Source organism: Girardinichthys multiradiatus, chromosome 21, assembly GCF_021462225.1.
Source record: "Girardinichthys multiradiatus isolate DD_20200921_A chromosome 21, DD_fGirMul_XY1, whole genome shotgun sequence".
NCBI classification, from domain to species: domain Eukaryota; kingdom Metazoa; phylum Chordata; class Actinopteri; order Cyprinodontiformes; family Goodeidae; genus Girardinichthys; species Girardinichthys multiradiatus.
The window spans coordinates 30,828,508-30,849,952 of record NC_061813.1 but is presented as its reverse complement, the minus strand read 5'-3'; the positions used below and the strand labels follow the sequence as shown (position 1 = coordinate 30,849,952).

Here is a 21,445-nt window from a genome sequence, read left to right as displayed (position 1 = left end):
ATTTTTGCCTCAGGGGGTAATCTGAGACAGACACACTCCTGAATTTATTTAGACACACAAAAACTGTAAAGACATAGTGGGATTTTGGCTCTTTTGTGTGTTTGTAAATGTGTTTGTGGTGTCAGGAATGGTGGCTTGGCAGCCCCGTCGCCATGGAGACAGAGCCACTATCGTGTAGGAAGGATTTTTTTTTGTAAGGCCGCGATTGGCTTTAAAAAGAAGCAAGTTTCTATTGGTCAGCATAGATGCAAACTGAGAAGAAAAATTATTTGGGGGTGACAATATGTGAACATACTCAGTTTTTCTGCCTCTAAAGTTTGGTTTTGGATCCAGTCTTCTCTTCAGCGTTGTCAGCTATCATCCTGTCATTGTTCATACGAGCAGGTGCAGATCAAAATGTGAAACATTTGCGTCTCTAGATGTGCAAAGCTGGTAAACTAGTCGAGTACTTGTTTATTCAGGTCAGCTCCTTGCAAATCAAATCCTTGACATTATCATTGCTGGTCTGCATGTGTACCAAATTAACTCCAAACTATACCATTCCTTCTGGGTTCTGTACTGCTTTAACTGCTTTGTTTTTTGTAGTTTAAAATAAATATGTAGTTTATGGCAAGTCCATTAAGTGGAGTCTCAATATGGACAGATTTTAAAGGGATGTTTCACAACGTATTTAGACAAATAACATGTCTGAATCGCTGAGAAATAAATTCCAAGTTGTTTAGTTTGCATGTTTTGCACAACACTTTTCTGTGTCCCACAAATAAATCAGTAAATAACGATGCAAAACCACTGGAATGGTTATTTAGATTGAGAACAATTGCTGCATGCACAGCTTTCTCTTTTGTGGTAAAGTACACCCCCTCATCACTGCAACAACTCTGCCATCATCTCTCTGCGCTCTCCCCTGGGCACGCGCTTTGTTTGTGACTCTTTTGCCAGTAATTTGGTCCTGCAGCACATCCCACCATGTTGTCCCATGTCCAACATCAAGAGAGAGGCTGTAGAGTGATGGAGGTACAGACACCTGCTAATTCTCTGTTAGCCAGACCCCCCCTCTCCATCTTCAAGCCAAGCAGCTGACATTTAACAGGGAGAGCTGTGAACAGGCCACAGGAATGTCACTGTCGCTGACATTCACTTTGTATGATGTGAGATAAGTCAGCTCCTGCTTCACTGTCGCTGTGTCCAGGACTGAGTTCAGCCTGATGGTGATAACATGTCAGCCTGCTACTCCTAGGGTTATTAAACAGTGAGGAAACATTAAGTCCTGGAGTTGGTTTCACGTTTTTTCTTCTAGGAATAATTGAACGCAGCCCAACACAAGGGAATCAGTTGCACATCTATAAGCAGTGCATATCAATTTCATTCATAGCAGTCCAATGTTCGAGTCATTTGAAAATGCTGAAACCATGAACCTATAAATTACCAGTAAAATCATCTTTGAACAAACATACGATAATGCTAAACAGTAGTTATCTTTTCATTAAGACCAGTTGTGTCCAAACTTTTTCTCACATGGGCCAAAATTGTCTAAACCAGAGTTCTTGTGGGCCAAAAAATGAAATGGAAAAACAGAAAAAAAATAATAAAATTACAAAAAGATACTGAGATTTTTTTTTAACTGCTCAACAATAAACTAAGCTTTCAATTTTAAGGTAGTCAGATTTGTTGTGGGAAAGGGATCAGTGAATCATTGTAGATCTACAACTTAAAAAGGATTTTGCATGTTTGCCTTTATTAAACAACAGGCATTCCGTTTGCAAAGTTTCTGTGGCTCGACTGCAGAAATAGAAAAACAAAATTAGCCTAACCTCATTTAATAAATGAATTAAAAGCCAATATTGCCATAATAATAAACAATCTTCATCTGCATCAACCACCTGTGCTGGAGGACCAAATTTGCACCATTCTGGAATTGCAGTTGGGGCCTCACAAAATCATTCCGGGGGCCTCAAATGGCCCCGCGAGCCACACTTTGAACATCCCTGATTAAGACATACAGAGCATTGCAAAGGTGTCCATACCCTTTGGACCTTTCCAGTTTTAATGGTACAGCCCAAAACATGAATGTATTTTAATGATTTTATGTAATACATTAAGAAAAAAGACATCTGTTCCAAATAAAAATCTGAAAAGTGTGGCATGCATTTGTGTTCAACCTCTATTACTCGAATAAAATCCAATTAACCAATTGTCACCTTAAAGTTACCTAATTAGTATATAGAGTCCATCTGAGTGTAATGAAATCTCAGTGTAAATACAAATGTTTCTGTGAAGGCCTCAGAGGTTTGTTAAGAGAACATTTGTGAACAAACATCATGTGTGTTTTTCTTTCAATCTTCCAGCAAGGTCAGAGGTCATAGAGAAAGTTGGGGAGAACATTAAATGTTAGACAAGTTCTGAAAAGTGTATGGAGCAACAGCCAACCTATAAAAACATGACTGTAAACCTAAACTGACAGGCTGGGCAAGAGGAGCATTGATCAGAGAAGCCACCAAGAAGTCCACGTCAACTCTGGAGGAGCTGCAATGATCCGCAGCTCAGGTGGAAGAATTAGTCGACAGAACAACTATTAGTTATGTACTTCACAAATCTTGCTTTTATGGAAGAGTTACAAGAAGAAAGCCATATGAATTCAAGTTTGTATTTTGCTAGAAACCATATTTTGGGAAAAAATCTGGATGAAGATGTTCTGGTACGAAGGTAGGAAAATGAACAGAGTACATCATCTTGAACACTTCATCTTCAGGGTGGAACATGGTGGTGGAAGCATCATGCTATGGCCTACATGCAAAAAGCCCATTTGTGGTGAAAAAAAAATTAAAACCCTGAACACACCATCCACACCCAGAAACACATGAAGGCAGCATAGAAATGATGTTCACAGATGCTCTCCATCCAACGTGATTTTGCATGTTTCCACCAATGAGTAGAGGTTCCAGGGCACGAACTCTTGCCCAACTCCGGCACCGCAGAATGTTTGGTTTTTCTGTCCGAATTAAGTGTGTTAAGTGTAGCTTATGGACGCTCTATTTTTGCATTACAATGAACATTGCACACAGCCCAGCAAGCTGTGCTGTCTCGCCAAAAGTTTTCCTTGTGGAACGCCAAGAGTTGAGTCTATGTGGTGTCATCTGTTTTGAACCATGCTTAGAGTGAGTCGTTCCTCTGCTGTTTACCCTTTCATTAATTCGTCCATAAGTGATAAAGCAAACCTCTTCATCCTCTGGTAATTAAACGTCTGTCGCCGCGGCGTTTTTTTTTTTTCCTCCTACAAAACTGTTTGCACGTCCACTCAAACAGCCCTTTCTCTGAGAGGCCTGTGTCGATAATTAGTGTGCCGAGGGGTTTGCAGTGATTGCTTCATTATTTCTTCACCAGGCATGTGTACGAGATGTTTGATGGATGCTGGAGAGTAATCTGTGCAAAAGAAGCTGACAGGGTATATGTACATGGTTGCCCAACTCCTTTAAGAACAATTCACAGAGGAGATTACACACTGGGCTGTGTTGTTGCACGTGGACTTCTGGTCTGTTTGCGTTGTGAAATACAGATTCATCAGCAGAGTGCAGATTCCTCCCTGATTTCTAAACCGAGTTCGAATCATTTTCCTGCATTTTCCACAGCCAGATGCGGCATGCAGGGCAACAATTATCCACCTATTTTTGTTTCAAAATTCTTATTATTTTTTTTTGTTTTCTAAGATGTAAAAAAGTTTTTCTGCAGAGGTTTGAGTCATTGACAACATGCTTAATTAGTTTTTTTGAAACAGACCTTCAAGTGGGTCTGAAACAATAGTTCTGCAAGTTCTGTGCACAAAAAACGTCAAGTTGTATCAAGGACTGACCGGTAGCTTCAAATCATCTTTTTGTTAGAGGATATAAAATTTAAATTTTGCATCTATTGTAAAGCAAATTTCTTTTTCTTCTCTTGTATTTAAAACTTGTTATTTTGTATTGTTGGTAGTTTTCAGCTTGTAGCGAAACAGATCATATTTTACAGTTTCCATCTTTGGGATCACTGTATCACATCGATCAAGTATAAATTTGCCCAACTCCTGTCACTAGTGGATTTATCGGTGTCTCTCTAGTATTTTTGTTTTTCCCATTTTGAAGACTAGCTGACTAAGAGAAACGTGTTATGTCATGTTTATACTCCAAGACCCAGAAAATCATGAAGTACCAGTTACGAGATACTTTTTTAAAGTTAGAAAGATAGTTCCTGGAAACTGATTACAAGAAAGGTGGTGTATACATATATTTGTGGCACCAGGGATTTTTTTTAACATGGGCTTTTGTCCCAACTGAATAAATGTTCTGTAATTAAAGGTGAGACTTTTCTAAATTTGTTCAGTGTTGCATTAAGCTGGAGCAATAAAAGATGATGAATTTGCACATCTTTACCAGGGTTGCCAGAAAGTGTGGAGGGCTCTGTAGATTGTGAAAATGGTTTAAAATCTGCTACTTTTTTCCCTCAAAGGTTGCTGTCTACTGCCTGATATTAATCAAAATAACATGTCACAAACTCAGCCCCTCGTTCAACTCTTATTCTGACTGAGTTCCCACAGGACAAGCCCTCAGTTGGATCTCCTTTTTAAAATGTCAGCCCTGTCAGGTCGCCACGCCGTCATATCTTCTGTCATCAGGTTAACATCAGTCCCAGGGCGGCAGAGAGGCTCTAGTCATTACAGCTGTGTCCGCCACTGGTCCCTGTCCATCAACCTTTACCCATCTAGCTCCAAACCAAACATCATTTCTTTAATCACTGAAGGAGAAAGAGGTCATCTGTCTGGATCGAAGACTGAAGGCACTGTTGCTTTAAAAACAAACCACCTTTAGAGAGTCCCAAACACAAATCTAGGCATGCTGCAAAGCATACAGTTTATTCTTCTTGTATTTGGCTGATTAGGCTGTCTGCCTGTTTGGAGAGCTGAGTAACTGAACTGCTCACCCACTAGTAAATCCTCCAGTCTCAAGCACACAGTCCTTGTTGTGTTTTTGTCTGCCCTTGTCTGTTAGCCTGATTAAAATGGAGAAGACCTAACTCGTTGTGTCTGTCGGCATACGCAAGCCAGACACTCTCAGTACTAGCAGCTCTTGGCATTAATCCGTCTCACTAAAGGCGGGGGGTGGTGGAGGATGAGAACAATGCATCTTTCCCTCTATACCTCTTGCTCTTTTGGCTCGGGCCACGTGGTATTGCCTGACGGGATATCTCGGGTCTTCGATGTTCAGTACGGATGTTTCTCTTCTCATCCACTCATCCCAGCTGGCTCTCTGCAGCCCCTGCTGCACCCCTCAAGGAAATGAGGTACAATGCTCCCCCCCAATGCCTCTGACAAACATCCTTCCACTGCCCTTTGTTCCTGCCATTGTCACCAGACAAGGGTTTGTGTCTAGAGGTTAAGTGTTGGATATGTTTGTAAAGTTTCTGAAGTGCATGTGTTGTTTCTGTAGTTTGCAAGTCAATGATTGTGGCAGGAAGAGACACTGTGGAAACAATCTGCATTTCCAAATTCTGTGGTACGCTGCGGACTTTCTTTGTCTCCATGGACATTCCTGAATGTGGCAAGGGGCCTTATTTCCTGCCTTACGCCAGGCAAACAGAGGTATCTGCGTGTTTCGTAGATTACAAGATGGTACGTGTTCAGGAAAGCGGGACTTCCACATTCCACATTCCATATTTGCCCACTTAGATCTTCAAATACTAATGTCTAGTGTTGTTGTGGAGCCACAGACATTTTAAACGGAGTCATTACTCTACAATAGGACCTCTGTTTGCTTATGTTCCTTCAGAATCAAATGTTGAAGTCAGTTAGTAGATTAAATTGTCAACTTGCCAACACCTATACATAATGAAAATAGATTTTTTATGTATTCAATGAAAACTATTATCATCCCAGATCACTTAGCTTTGTTGGTGCCCAAATGCCTCAAATGTTGAACTGGAAGTGCTATTTAGTCCTTCAAAAATAGATTTGTTTTCCTTAGCAGCAGAAGGGCTGTGAGTTGCATGAGCAAATACAGTTAAACATGTACACTCACCTGTCATTTTATTAGGTACACCTTGCTAGTAGTCTTTAGAAATGCCATAATTATTCATGGCATGGATTCAACAAGGTGTCTGAAACATTCCTCAGAGATTCTGGACCATGTTGTCAAGATTTCCTTATACAGCTGCTGCAGATTTGCAAGCTGTAGGTCCACAATAAGAATCTCCCATTCCACCACTTCCCAAAGGCGCTCTACTGCATTGAGATGTGGTGACTGTGGAGGTAATTGGACTTTAGGAAATTCATGAATCTTAACTTGTCAATACCAAGAAACCAGCTGAATTGAGCCTTTGTAAAATGGTGTTATCCTGCTTGAGGTGGTCATCAGAAGCTGCATACGCTGTGGTTATATTGGGATGGACATGGTGAGCAACAACACTTAGATTGGCTGTAGTGTTTAAACCATGCTTAGTTGGTTCTAAGGTGCCCAATGTGTGTACAGAAAACATGTCCCATGCCATTACACCACCTACGTGAATTGTTGATACAAAGCAGAATTTATAGAATGGACTAAATTCTGACCCTCTGGTGAGCCTGTGTGAATTATGTATTCAGTGTCCTGTTGTTAGAAAACCAGAGTGGTACCCGGTGAGATCTTCTGCTGCTGTAACCCATCTACTTCAAGGTTCGACATGTTTGTTCAGAGGTGGTGTTCATCGAACCTTGGTTTTTTTATGCTTCTTGCTAGTCTGCTTCTCTCTTCTGACCTCTGACACCAACATGCGCTTCATCTAAACAAGTATTACTTATATTTTCTCTCTGTTGGACCATTCTCTGTAAACCTACGAAATGGTTGTTTGTGAAACTGATGCCGGTTTCTGGAATACTCAGGCCAGTCTGGGACCAACAACCGGGCCGAAGTCCCATCAACCCCCTTTCTTCATCAATCTGAGGTTCGGTTTGGATTTCAGCAAGACATCTTCATCACATCTAGATGAATGTGTTGGTTTGCTGCCCTGTGATTGACAGATTCACAATTTGTATTAAAAGGCAACTGGCGGCGCGGTGCGTGGCGCTAGAGTGAGCGACCCATTTATGAAGGCCTCAGTCCTAGATGCAGCTGTCTCGGGTTCGATTCCTGAACCCAGAGACCTCCACTGCATGTCATCCCACTCTCTCTACCCCAGGTCCTGTCTGCGGACTTTGGAAAAATAACAAAAATAAAAGCCACTAGCGCTGCAAAAACATATATAAAGAAAAAAAAGCTAATTAACAGGTGTACCCAATAAGGTGGCTATTGTATTTGTTTCATTAACATACAGCCAAAAGTATAGTTACAATATTTTGGGTAATTGTTTTGTACATTGTCTGAAATGAAGCCGAGTTTATAAGGGACAGTTTAAAAAGAACATACGCAAAAATCGGAAAAGCAAGACCTAAAAACCTCGAAGTTTATGTGTACCTAACAGACTGCATAAAAGAAATCCACCTCTGCATAATAGTAAATCATCTCTTTCCACCCAGCATGAGGAAACTGATATATGGCTCCACCTTGTTAGCTTGACTTAAAGGAAATAGGAATATTTTGGGATGTTTTTCCTTCTATGACTAAAGGATTTGCATCTACCAAAATCTAGATGAGGGGCAGTTCAAGCCCAAATCATCCTCTTTCAGCACTACATTTTTAATTTCCTCCTCTCCAGGCATATTAGGTCACCTTCATGTTCTTGTACGCCATTTAGCTAAATTATACGGAGCATTCAGAAAGGCAGCTTGAATACTGATTCCTCCTTTCATAAACCTTTAATATCACGGAAGCTCTTCTAGATGAGAGGGCGGCTCAGTTCAGTCCGTGTCACCGTTTTTCCCTGGTGGGTAGCACTTTGACAAATGGTCCCCTTTCAGCAGTGAGCTGCAGAGCACTAATACTGTTTCAGCTAAAAGGTAACATCAAAGCCTTATTGCTCACGATGATTTACCGAGTTTCTTTAGTGATTTCTACCTGTTCAGTTCTGGAGGGTTACTGGGATTTTTGCCGGGCAGCTGGAGGATTGATATTGGCTGTCAGCACCTTCGGCGTTGCAGTGTTATTGCTCTGTCATGTTGTTTTATCTTGTTTGTCTCAATTTAAAACCTCAGGAGAGGGCTCTGTTTTTATTAAATACCTAGAGATCAAAATAGCGTTTGCTTCAGCAAACAGAAATCACACTGAGGCCAATCAACTTAAAAAATAAAAGTAAAATTTCTGAAAATTATGAATAATTTATGTTTGTGAAATTTGCTAATTAATTTCTATTTTTGTAAACTTACTTTAAAGAGATTGCTACATATTTTACCTGTTAGATACAGCAACATTTCTATTTTTTAACTCTGTGCCAGGAAACAAGCAGATTCATTCAATCTAGGACGAGTGATTTCTTAGAGTAATGCTTTTCTGGTCCAGCTTGCATAAATTCATATTAATGTTTCATGCAAATGTTATTGCGCGATTCAACAAATTTAGTTTTCAGCCTCTATGGGAAAAGCAGTCAGAAAAAAACAATTTGACTCATGTTGAACATTTGATTTGGCATTTATCTCCTGCTGAGTCATTCTCTTCCTGCTTGTTTGTACTGTCGAACCATGTCCCATAAAAGCAGGGTGTCCACCAGCAGGTCTGCCAGCAGACAGTAACGTGTGATAGGTGTACAACCTGCTGCAGATGGGCTGTCAGATGGAGGACAACCATTTTACTTCTTTAACTGGATATGTTGTTGTTGGCCTAACCTGCACATTTCCTGCCAACGGCAGAAGATTTGATATGCCAATCAAAGGGTTTTCTGCACTGGGGGCAGCGTGGTGTGGAGGTAGAGCAAGGTCCCCATATACGGAGGATATTAGTCGACGATGGTTCGATTCCTTACCGTGAGACCTTTGCTGCATGTCTTATCACTTCTTTGTTAGTTTCCTCTCAGATTACTGGAAATAAAGACCACCAGTGCCCCAAAAATCTTAATAAAACGTTTTTCTGCATTCTGACTGAGGTTAGTCACCTAAAATATCAAGTAGTACAAAGATGCTTTTGGGGCTGTGGGAAGGGAGTGGAGCAGAGAAGCTGTCACCTTTGACAAAAATCAATTCATCCAATCAATCCAAATAGCTTCCTATGAGAGTTCAGAGGGCGTAGAATTTACACAAAGGAGCAACGAGTTCCTGTCAGTCTGCTTAAAAGTCTTTTGATGTTGGAGCAAAGGGTAATTTGACATTTTTAACGTATATTTAGACTTTGTTCTCCAACTATATTCTCAGCTGACAGAGGAAGGATAACCTCAATTTAAAAGTATAGCAAGGAAATCTTCAGTGTCATGATATGTGTTGGTGAAGGACCCAAACACTATCGATTGGACTTAAGAATACAGTTACAATAAAAAAAGACATGAAAAAATGTAATGTTAATAAATTAGACACATTTAGGTAATATGAAAAATCTGGGTTTACAGTGTACACGCTTATATTTGCAGAGTTGTGCAAATATATGGATATGGTGGTTGTCCGGTGTGAACATCTGCTGCATGAGACCTGTCCACCTGGCCTAATATTGCATTAACATGTAAAATACAAGGTCATAACAATTGGAATTTATTAGACAACCATTATCGCCCTCCAATCAGTCCTTTGTGATATGAATATTGCAGACACTGATATTGCGATGACAATATATTCGCGATGTACTCTGCCACCTTAACACACACTCACATGTAAGGGCAATTTAGAGAGAATGAATAACCCAGATTAACCCATGTTTTTGGACCATGGGAGGAAACTGGAATACCCAGAAATAACCCACTCATGCACTGGAAGAACATGCAAACTCCATGCGGAAAGACCGTAGGCCAGAATTTGAACCCAGAACCTTCTTGCTGCAAGGCAACATTGCAGCCCTAAACAGAACATGAGTAAACAAAAGAATTTACTAACATTCAAAATAAATCCAAAATGAAACAGAACTTAAACCCAATAAGACATACAAGAACCAAAGTCCTTCAGAGAATAAAAAGTCTAATTTTCATTTACTTTAATCTCTCTCCTGCAGTCTCTACTGATTGTGCCAGAAATATTGACAATCTTTAGGTTCTCAGACCAAGAAGACAAAGATTTAACTGAATCACTCTGAATTTTTCAAACAACAATCACAACTTTATTTATCCTAATACAAGATAACAACTTTATACAGCTTTGAAAACTACAGTGAGCCATTTTTAAGTTGAAGTCCCCAGTGTCCTTTGAGTAATCTCTTTCAAACGATGCAACACAATAAGCTTATTTTGTCTATCAATGCATCAAATATCCACACTTTGTAAAGATAAAAAAAATATATTGTGGATATTGATTTGGCCTCTATAAATTATTCCTCGTGTTCATTGCTTCAAGGGACTTAAAGTATGACGACTAAGTCTGGAGAAGAAATCTAAAGATGATAGTTATTTGGATGAAAGTGTGTCTCAACTTTAAAGGCCAGAGAAGAGATGGAACATCAAGGTTTGCAGCTCAAGGGCTTGTTTCCCCCAACATCTCATCCTGTGGCAGAATGTTACAGAACATGAAGAACCTGACATCTTCCAGGTTTAGGGAATGAAAAACAAAGTCCTTGAATGGTACAAAAAAAATCATCATCAAGCAGGCACTTAACAAACTGGTTGTTTTAATATGCAGGAATGCTCTTTATTTTTCAATTAAAGGCTGAGATGGTGTGATTAACCAGCAATTTTGTAATCTTTTAATAATTTGGCCAATATCATATATCTTTTTTTGATGTAACTTATCTTCTTATCTGCTTTTGTGGGCCTATTTAGCTGATCATTAGTGAGTTAAAACAGACTTAACGTATCAATTCGCTCTGTTGGACTGACGGGTCTGGGTATGTGGAGCGTCTTCAGAGGTCTTTGTGTTTAACAGCCAGAGATTAGCCCCATATCGGATAGTTTTCTAGATTTTGTTTTAACATCTAAAACAGGAAAAAACAGCAGTAAAAAGGTTTCATAGCTGCCCAGCTCACTTATTCTCAAGGCCGAGGTCCTTTCTGCCTGAGAAAAAAGATTAATAACTTGCTTGGGCCATTTTAATGAAACCTTGTTTGATAAAATATATGTATCTTCGGGACATGTTAGAATTAAAACTGCAGCATTATTATTAGTATTGTGTGTGAGAACTTGCTGCATATTTCCTCATAATTGTTCATGCATTTAATAAGTTTCGTGAATTCACCTTTCCCCTCCAAGCCCCCTTTCACTTGTTTTGCAGTGAGGCTATTTTTAGATCCTGTTACTGGTTCTGACAAGTCTCAGAAGACGTGACACATTGTAGTGTCACGTTCTTGATCATCTGCGAGCCGCTTGCTCCGTCTGAGCGTTACATCAGGATGAAAGGAAAGAGGATATGGAGGGAGGGATATTTACGAGTTAGACAGCAGTGAAGGTGAGCTGCATCCCAATGTCTGTTCCTCCACTGCCATAACTCTCAGGAGAAAAGGAGTAAGGCCTGTGCAGGGATTTGCAGGTGTACTGAGAGTCTTCAGGTACGTGAGAATATGTGAAGCCAGTTCCATTCAGGGCGACCTGTAGGTGCTGCAAAAGGCCTAATGTATTTAAAAAAAAAAAAAAAACATGAGAAAATGTGTATTCTCGAAACATGTTTCTAGAAATTTGGCAACAAAAGAGAACACTTTCAACACGAAGTTAAAAAACATTTTGGATAATGCAAGATGGCAGGAAATATTAATATAATTTAGGATGATACCATAAAATAAAGCCCTATGAAAGTTCAATAAATATAACACTTTTAAAAAAGGAAATTATTAAACAAAAAAAACTTAATTAAATTTAGGCAATGAAAACTGAAAAAATACTTTTAAAAATAGCATCTTGTTATTTTCAGTAAGTATGACATTTTACTTTAAACACCTTTTCTCAAAATGCTATGTTTTTGTAGAGATGGTTTTCTTATCTGTCTGTCTGTCTGTCTGTCTGTCTGTCTGTCTGTCTGTCTGTCTGTCTGTCTGTCTGTCTGTCTCAAACCAAGCAATTATTTGAGAACAGAAACATGGCGCTGTCTCTTGTGTGCTGCTGTCTGTCAGCTCTGACTTGTAACAACAATCACAGCATTGCTCTCTCTATCATTCCCAGTGCTTGATCTTCGCTCTGTGGTCGTTCTCCTCGTTTTGGTGATATAACAAGTCTGCCAAAGGTTATTCCCAAAGGCCATGTTTTCTGTCAGCACACCACATCTTACCTCAAGAGTGTGTTACGCAGCAAACCTGTACTCCACAAAGTCTAATTGTTAATGTGTAGAAAACAAAGTACACGTATTTCACTAAACGTTTGAGTCAGATTGTATAATTATTTACAATAAAATTCTATTTAAAATATAGATTGGGCTTCGATTTGAAGTGGATAAGAAAGAACGTAGCCTCCTGATGAATTAACTTGGGAATTGTCTTGGTATTTGGAGCACAATTACTGATGGGGATCTTCCTTAAAGTTTTACTGGAAGTCATCACAGACCAAAGCCCAACCCTTTAAAGCCAGGAGCCCATTCTTTGTGGCCAAATTATCTTGACAGCTGCTATGCGAAGGTATAACTGCGACTGTAGATATTGACTATGCATGTGCCGGTTACCGGTATAACTGTATATTGTGGTTTTATAAAGTTATGAATTCAATAGAATTAAAGTTTTATGCCATACCATTCCTCCGATTTAAAGTCCCTAAAATAAATTGCCAGCGAACGTTCCAGAGTGATTGGAGTTTTCTCCAACTGTAGCATAGACCAAATGTCCCCAACCCTGGTTGGCCCACTGTCCTGCATGTCTTAGGTGTTTTCTTGCTGCCACACACCTCACTTAAACTAATGAATGGTTAACAGGCTTCTGCAGCACTTGATGGCACATTTAGGAGGTGATGCAATCTTTTCAATCAGTTGTGCCGGAGCAGGGACACATCTTAAACATACAGGACAGTGGGACCTGAAAACCTGAAGTATTGGGGAACGTTGGCATGAAGTAACACCACGGTGCCCTTCCCCTACCTGTTAATGTTCACTGCTGGTCAGCTGGCTGAATGAAGGCTCATACATTCTTTCATATTTAAAGAAAAGACTAGTTCGTTGCAAACAGTTTTAGCTATAAGAAACACAGGTATGGTCAAGGTATGGAAACTAAGGAACTCCCACCTGTCGGTCTAATTAAGGCAACACTGTTTTGAAACTGTTTGAAAGTTGGCTGGCTAATTTAAATAAAAGCAAACAGATTACATTTTACATTTTCTATAAATCTTTGTGTAAATGCAGTAAAATCGTGTTATTTTTACTTAGGAGTATCAGACCATGATAATCATGTGCCAGACAATGCCTAGTACTGACATATCTTAAGATCTTTCTCTTTTAAATCTTGTCAGTTTTGAAGCCTAAATTGCAGAAAACATCTACGTTCATAAGTCCTAAATTTTCTCACATTTCACTGACAGCACTTCACTTTTTTGCTCTTGACTTTTACTGAACACAAAGAACTTGAGCGCGGTTGCTGGACCTGTTCTGACAGAGCTGATATTTAAAATAATGCCGTTCCAGTAGACTTAAGCAAGTCATGACATTCACAGGAAGTTCATAATGGTCAACGTTCTGCTTGTAAATGGTCTGCAGAGCAGCCATGTAAATCAGGAGAACCTGTGGCTGTTCACTGTTGATCTTTTTCACTGTTTCTGTTTCTCGTATATTTATACACCTACAGACATGCCTCAGTTCCTCTGATGAATTACTTTAGTCGCTGGTTTGTCTTTGGTGCGCTGCTGAGTAATGGAGAGGCCGGTACTGTTTCTCCACTCCTACTCAGCTGACCCTGAGCTCTGGTGCCTCGATACTCTCTTGAGTGGGATTTCTTTTGCTGAACGGGTTTCATTCTCATCCATCCTTTGAGAGGTGCAGCAACATGGTTTCTGTGAAGTGAGGTTGTTAAGAGAGGATTACGGCAATATTCAGTGTTTTTAGACGCATCTCAATGGCGCTTCAAAGTAAAACGAAAAGAGTGTTTTTGGGACTGACGTATCCTATTTTTCCTCCTGGGAATAAGGCTAAGATGTTCAGTGAGCACAGATATCTTCCAGTATGATGCAGAAATCGGAGACAGTTGTACATATATAGCTCTGCAGACATTTTAGTTTGGGATATTTTTCCTTTTGGGCATGAATAGATTTGAGTCACATGGCAATCTGAAATTCCTTTATCACAAAAAATAAAACTGCTGGTGTAACATTTTGGACAAACAAACCCTCTGAGAGTTCCTTTGGCATTATAGGATTAAATTCTCATGGTTTTGAGAGTAGATTTTCATTGTATAACCACTGGATTACAAGTACTGCATATAGTGGCTGTAATGTATCTGATAGTATCTAGTTTGTTAATCTGATCCAAACAAAAGTAGAATATTTTACTGGTTCTGTAAAACACAATTTGAGATTTTTGAACCCTTTTTCCTATTTGTGAAAATATAAATAAGCATGTGCATCATCTTAGATTGAGACAAGCTTGAACAACCCAATATATAGGCTGGTTTAACCTGGACTATAACGTACATAGGGTAATTTGTTTCGAAACGAATATCTGACTCTAAACATACAGCTACACTGTTCTGGTCCTGCTAGTGATGCTGTCATGCAGAGCAGTTTGCTGCAGTGTTAGGTTCATGCTTCCTCGTTTGCTCTCTTTTAAAATAATTCATTGATAATTAGGCTCATAATATATTTTAGTGCAGTTACTGTTAATTATATGTAACCTACAGAAAATTTGTTATCCGTCTTCAAAAACTTGGTCCATTGTTTTGAACATCATAGAATTTAAAGAACCGAGTTTCAGCTGCTCCCTGCAAAGCTGTCCCTGGACAGTTGTGGCTGTATGAGCACAGCAAGGGAGTCACAGCAGCCGATTTAGTCTCTCTTTTACTATTGTAATTGCAACAGATGAAAAACACATAAATTGTAAGAGGAAAACACAGAAACATTTAGAATGCAAGTAGTCCATGACTTGCCTTTAGGTGCAAAACCTGCTGCATGAGTTGCTGAGACTCACTCTAACACTGGGTACTATTGCCAGTACGACAGGTACCGGGACATGAGTCTCATCATGGACCTCAATATTGATCATTTAATTAAAATGAGGATCTTTCAGTGCCATTTTATGGTGCATTGGGTACAAGTTAATAGACGTCTAACAGCGATTTGACAGTCCTAATAAAATGTTTTTTTCATGTTGCTATTTTTAGCTTTGTGGCTGGAACAGGTTAGTTTACCATCAGAGAAATGGCAAACCGGGACCCTGATGTTCTTTTAATTATTGCTGTACAGCTAGTAGGGCTTAATGGGAGGTGAGTGTGCTGACTGAAAACCTGAACAGCCTCTGCCAACCTCCATGACACAACACTAGCAACTTTCTCTGCCACATTGACCTTCCAGGTTGACTCAAATATGCAGCGCAGCAAAGCATCTTGGCCATAAGACTTCTTATAGAAAACTAGCTCCTACTGCTTGCTTTAATTTGGGCCTGTTGTTTCACCCACTCAATTGTTGCAGTCATTTATTGTGTGTCTGGTAGCTGAATTATTTAGTTATCAAAGTCCCACAGGTCAGACACATAATTACTGCTGGTACTTCAGCTTCATACTGAAGGAAAATTAAAATTTCTATCAAGATTTGTTCATATACAGAAACCGGTACAAGCAGGCACTTTCTCATATAATTTGGCACCAAGTAATTTTGCAAGTTGACAATCAACATGGCATGAAAAGCTTCCCAGATATAAGCTCTCATTTTAGAAGAACAGGAGCAGTCTGCAGCAGATTTAGGCGTCATCATCTTCAACTCAGGAAACACCAAAAAAATGCATCAGCCATCGTGCTTTAAGGGAATGTTTGCTGATTTCCATCAAAGGGTGAAACAGCATCAAAGGGAATGTGGACAACCTCTGAGACTGCATGTCCCTCTGGGCCGCTGAGCAAGGGCAGGGTCATGTTAAACTTGAAATGAAGCTGAACTATCTGAGATCACATCAACCTGCGACTTCAATTAATTCAGCACTGTTGAAACCAGATTTTTACATGCACAAAAGAAACAATAAATACAAGGGATACACTGCTTTGCAAACCTTTAACTCTTTGTTGTGTAACACTTAATACTTGAAGTGTACATGTGTGCATTTGTATTTAGCTTGTTTAAGTCAATACTTTGTAGAACCACCTTTTGATGCATTTACGGGTACTAGTGTTCTGGAGGATATCTCTCTTTGTCCTGAACCAATGCATTGTTACTCTGGCTGTATGTTTAGGTTTGCTGTCCTGCTAGAAGGTTTCTTTATGCTGACCTTCTTAACACATTCTCTCATCCCATTTCTGGATCTCTGCAGCTCCTCCAGAGAGTCTTTGGCCGCTTTTCTGATTATTGTTGTCCTTGTCTGGCCTGAAGCTGTTTAGGTCACCTTTACAATCCACAGAGCCCTTTTTGTCATCGCTCATACTAAAATAGAATTTGTCTACAGCTGCTAAACCAACATGACCATTATGTGTGCTATAATTAGTTATTCTTTTAGGTTTCAGAACAAGGAAAAGTATAAATCTCTTATGAAAAACGAGCAATACATTTTCCTAAATCGAAGATACCATACTTGTGGAAAAAAGAGATAATAAGGCATGAAGTTTGAAATTTATAGACAAAAAGTGTTAACTCTTTTCCTTGTGCCATTAGTGTCATTTTGTTGTGGAAAGTCTATGCAGATATTGCATGAAAACATACAGAAAATCTGCAAAAACTATCCTTTTTTGTTACCTTAATATTACAAAACTTTTTTGGCTAAAGTTATCATCAAGAGTTGTTGTCCAGGACCTGAAGAGTTACATGTTGCCCAGAGCTGCTGGTGGCAGAGCCCTGGTTTAGGGGAATAGCCATGTTTTGGGAGGTTTCCAGTTGTGCTATACTCTTTTCAACTTTATCCCGAACTTGTCTGTGGGGTTCCTTGGTCTTTATGATGCTGTCTGTCCACAAATGTTCTCTAACAGACCACTGAGTAAAGTGAATACAAATGAATATCATGCTAAAATAACAATATTTATTTTTACTTTCTGTGTCTTCCCAGTTATGATTTACCACCTTCTTTTAAAGTTTGCACCCTTCTTCACAGGAAGATGTTTCCAGAAAGTTCCCCACAGTTTATAACTAAGAGCAAACTGGATGCACAAGGGTGCCACGTTAGAACCAGAGGGAGTGGGGCGTGAGTGTTGAGCTGAGTTTTTGTTGAGGGTCCAGTTATCAGTAGATTGTGAGAGCACAATACTGTGTTTCACACCATTTTCACTGACTCCCATACTCCCCTTTCTCCTCCCCCTTCTCTCCTGTTGTAGAAAAACTCTCAGGCTACCCTCCCCTCCCAATGTACAGAATTGAGGGAAGTCCAAAATTAAAGCATTGTTGTCTCTTCAAGCAGTGGTCTCATTGCAATCAAGTGCCTTATTTCATTCTGCCATCTCGGCTGACCTTGGTGCTGGCCTACAGCCCCGCTACCACCCCCACCCTGCCTTCATGCACACTGTTCAGAACGGCATGCCATGATCTACAAGGACCATGACCTATTTCTGAGTACCAGAAAACAAGAAGACTGTGAGTGGATCTTTTTATTTAGTTTGGGTTGTGTGAGGATTTCTAAATCCCCCCACTTTTGTCTGAGCCCTGAAACGTCCGTTTGAATGAATGTGAATTTACAGTAATGTACCATTAAGGTTGCTATGGTGAGGCCTGTCGCCTGCGAGCATGTCAGTTGCCATGCAAGTGTTTTTTCCCTTAACTGTTGAAGAATAGGCAGCATTAGGAAAGCATATTAGAAAATTCGTTTTTTTATTTTCTATTTTTCTATTTTCTCCACAGATACAGATTGTGCTGTTTTCTTTTCATTTTGGTGCAAGAAGCTTTTGCTTCTCTATGGCTGCTCTATGTTTTCAGCATTATGTAACCTCAACCAAAAAAACATATTAAGCCATTGGAAGACAACATTCTGAAATCACCTTTCATGGCATTTACATCATATCATACACAAAATGATCACCTGATAACCCGGGCTGCCGCTGGTTTTCTTATGTTTTTGGGTTTTTTTCATGTTGAAAAATTTCTCTGCATGACCCTTGCAGCTCTTACACACGCCATGCATATTAGGCATGTGCATCACTAGTAACACAACTTATACATCTGTGTCTCAAATATTGTGATACCCATTAATAACATCACCTAATCTGAGGCTTTGCTACACAGATGTGTGGTCACTTCTGCTTGTTGGTTGCTTGAATCTGAAAGTGCAACTGACCGCTTTACCTGCATTCTTATTATTTTGACAAGTAATTATCTTACCACTTGGAGGCACCCGTGGAGCTTCGAAGTTCCTTCTCAGAAGGAAAAAAATAAAAACAAAACGGAAAATGAAAAAAATGTAAAATTATGGCAAAAGTAAGTTATGATGTCCAGATGCGGCACAATGCTGTAAAGTCCACATCCTTGATCCCAATACACATGGACTATTCAGAACCAGATTGTGTCAAAAGCAACACATGCTTCAAAGATGTGACTGCGCTATTCCATAAAAGATTTTTTTCATTATCTTCAGAGCCATGTAACATACAATTCTTAGTACGCCTGCTTACATGGCAAGACAGGAAGCAGTGTGACACATTTTTAGCCTTCACAACAATAAACATCAGCCAGATAGTGAATGGTTTTAGCAGGGTCTTAAAGAAATCCCCACTGAAGCTGGAGGCGGCTTTCGGGCTCATGGTTTAGCTCCTGATCAGCCTTCGCCACTTCTTCCGACTCCTAATCCTGTTCCTGGTCCAGTTCCGGAGGGGTTCATGAATGAACCGCCTCCACACCCCGATCCAGTTCCTGGTTCTGTTCCGGAGGGGTCCCAAGCCGAGCCAACCTCACACTTTGTTCCTGTCCGTGAGGGGCTCGTGGATGGACTGCCTCCACTCCCTGCTCCTGTTCCCGGTCCTGTCCCGGAGGGCTCCGAGGACAAACTGCCTCCCTAGCTGGTTCCCGTTCCGGAGGAGTTCATGGAGGACCTGTCTCCACTTCCTGTTCTTGTCCCTGAGGGGTGTGAGGACGCACCCTCTCCACCTGCTCTGTCTCGTTGGAGATCTCCAAGGCCTTGCCGAAGGTCCCAGCAGTCTCTGCACCACGCCTCTGAGTTCTGCCGTGGGTTCTCCTGGTCCCGCCACCGGCCGTCAGTTCATCGGCTCCTACGTCACTGGCCTGCTCAGCTCCTACGTCACCGGCCTGCTAATCGCCTGCCCCTACGTCGCCCACCTGCTTTACCGGATGTTTGTTTTGTTTTTGTTTTGTGTGCATCTGGGATCCCCCCCAAAGGGAGGAGTTATGTTATACCTGCTTGTGTTTAGAGTTCTTGAGCTTGAGTTTTTGTTAAATTACCTGGTCTAGTCTTTTGTTTTCTGTCTCCTTGCACCCCAAGCCCACACCTGTTCTGCATTTTCCCTGATTGTCTTGTCACGTTTGTCATTGGTTCCCCCTGCTGTTCAGTTTTGTATTTAAGCCCATTTGTTTCCTTTGTTCCCCGCTGGTTCCTTATGTTATGTGTATGTGCAATCTCGCGTGTTGGCTACCCTGTCTGTGTCCTGCCATGGATAATAAAGACTCATCTTACCTGAAAACCTCGAGCTTCAGGAGTTCTTCCCTGCATTTTGGTCCATCAGAAACCCATTTTATGACAGCTTGAGTCTTATGTTTTTAATCAATACCAAATATTGCTGTAGTACAGTTTACAGATGTATGTAGGGGAGATTAAACTGGGGTCAGTGATACAGTTCTACAGCGCAAAGCTCCACCAAAGAGGTTCAGGTTAATCTCCCTCCCTTCCTGATCTGTTTCAGGGCTATTTGGCCTATGATTTCTGCAGTAGGAATGATGTAAGCAGAAAGCCCCTCTCCCCGAAAAGCCTTATAAAAGATTTCTATAGATGAAATACAATGATTGACTGTATTGGGAGTGAATTGCAATACCTGTACTACAGAAGAGGTATTAGAGTTAGTTTTGTAAGAAATCTAACACTGAATCTCAATAAATTCTATACATTCACACTCAAAACTGCAGAATTTGAGTTGTATAGTCTTTGTCATAAATTAAACAAAGTTTTAACCGGAAAGTTTCCTTACCATGATTTATTTTAATGGCAGGACAAATAGTTATTAACCCTCCATAAACAGATCTAGTCATGATACCCATTGCACATCGACCTGGCTTGGCCCCGCAAATAATTGGTAGTTGTGTTGCAATGCTAATGATGCTTGTAAATGTAAATAGAAACAATAGGTGCCGATGTGATTTCAGCTGTATTTTTTTATTATCATTATCTTTAATGACCCTCTACTGAGCCTTAAACATTTCTTAGACATTCATTTAGTCTCTGTTTAGCTGTCTAGCTAAAACAATGGCCATGATTTTTTTCTTTGAAGTACATTTAAATTGAAAATCATAATAGATCTTTGTTTTCAAATGTTTAAAAATATTCAGAGCATATTGGTGCTAAATAAAGAAACAGAAAACTGAACAATGCCCCTGCATTGTGAAGTAATGTGGTTAGTACTGATAGTTCTTGGTGCTCTCTTTATATTTCAATTATTCTTTTTTAATTTTCCATTTAGAATCTTGTTTAATGCAATGCAATTAAAATGAACAATCCCAAAGAAAATTATGGCCTTTTTTCACAGTTAATGTGGTTTTGTTGTGGTGATTTTTTTTGTTCTGCTTTTTTGTTGTTTGTAGCTACAGAACAATGATTTCTGCTGTCACAAAAGCAGCCAGTGCTTGCCTGCACATTTATTGCTCCACATATTTACAGCCATTATAAGGTTGCCCCAATGACAGCTCTGTAAACAGTGTGACTCAGATCTGGTGTATTGTTGCATTTATAAAATGAAAAAGCTTATGAAAAGATCAGCTGTCTGGGCTTTGTCATCTGTCCTCTCCCATCAGCCACTGAAAGACAAGCTGGCCGCATCCTGAGCCATCATCCTAGGGGGGTGTTAAATCCAATTTCACATTTACAACTGATATCTCTGTGTGCAACATCCTATTTTTTGTTTTGTCAGGTTTCTGTCTTACTGTTGACTTGTGAACACAGACTATAACTGAGGCAAGTGAGGCTTGCAGAGCTTTCAATGTTGCTCTGAGTTCTTTTGTGACCTCCTGGAGGAGTCGTTGATGTGCTCTTGGAGTAATTTTGTTAGGTTGGCCAGTCCTGGAAAGATTCACCACTATATTTTCCCCGTTAGTTAATAATGACTCTCGCTGTGGTTTGTTGGAGTCCCAAAAGCCTTATAAATGGCTTGGTAAATCTTTCCAGGAGGATAATTTTCATTGGCTTTGTTTTATCTCAATA

The 21,445-nt window shown here is 40.0% G+C and overlaps 1 protein-coding gene across 3 annotated transcripts in view; it reads left to right on the top strand.

Annotated features, from left to right (window-relative positions):
- tmem108 (transmembrane protein 108) overlaps positions 1-21,445 on the top strand; it is a 61,688-nt gene that overhangs the window by 10,373 nt on the left and 29,870 nt on the right. The window lies entirely within an intron of this gene.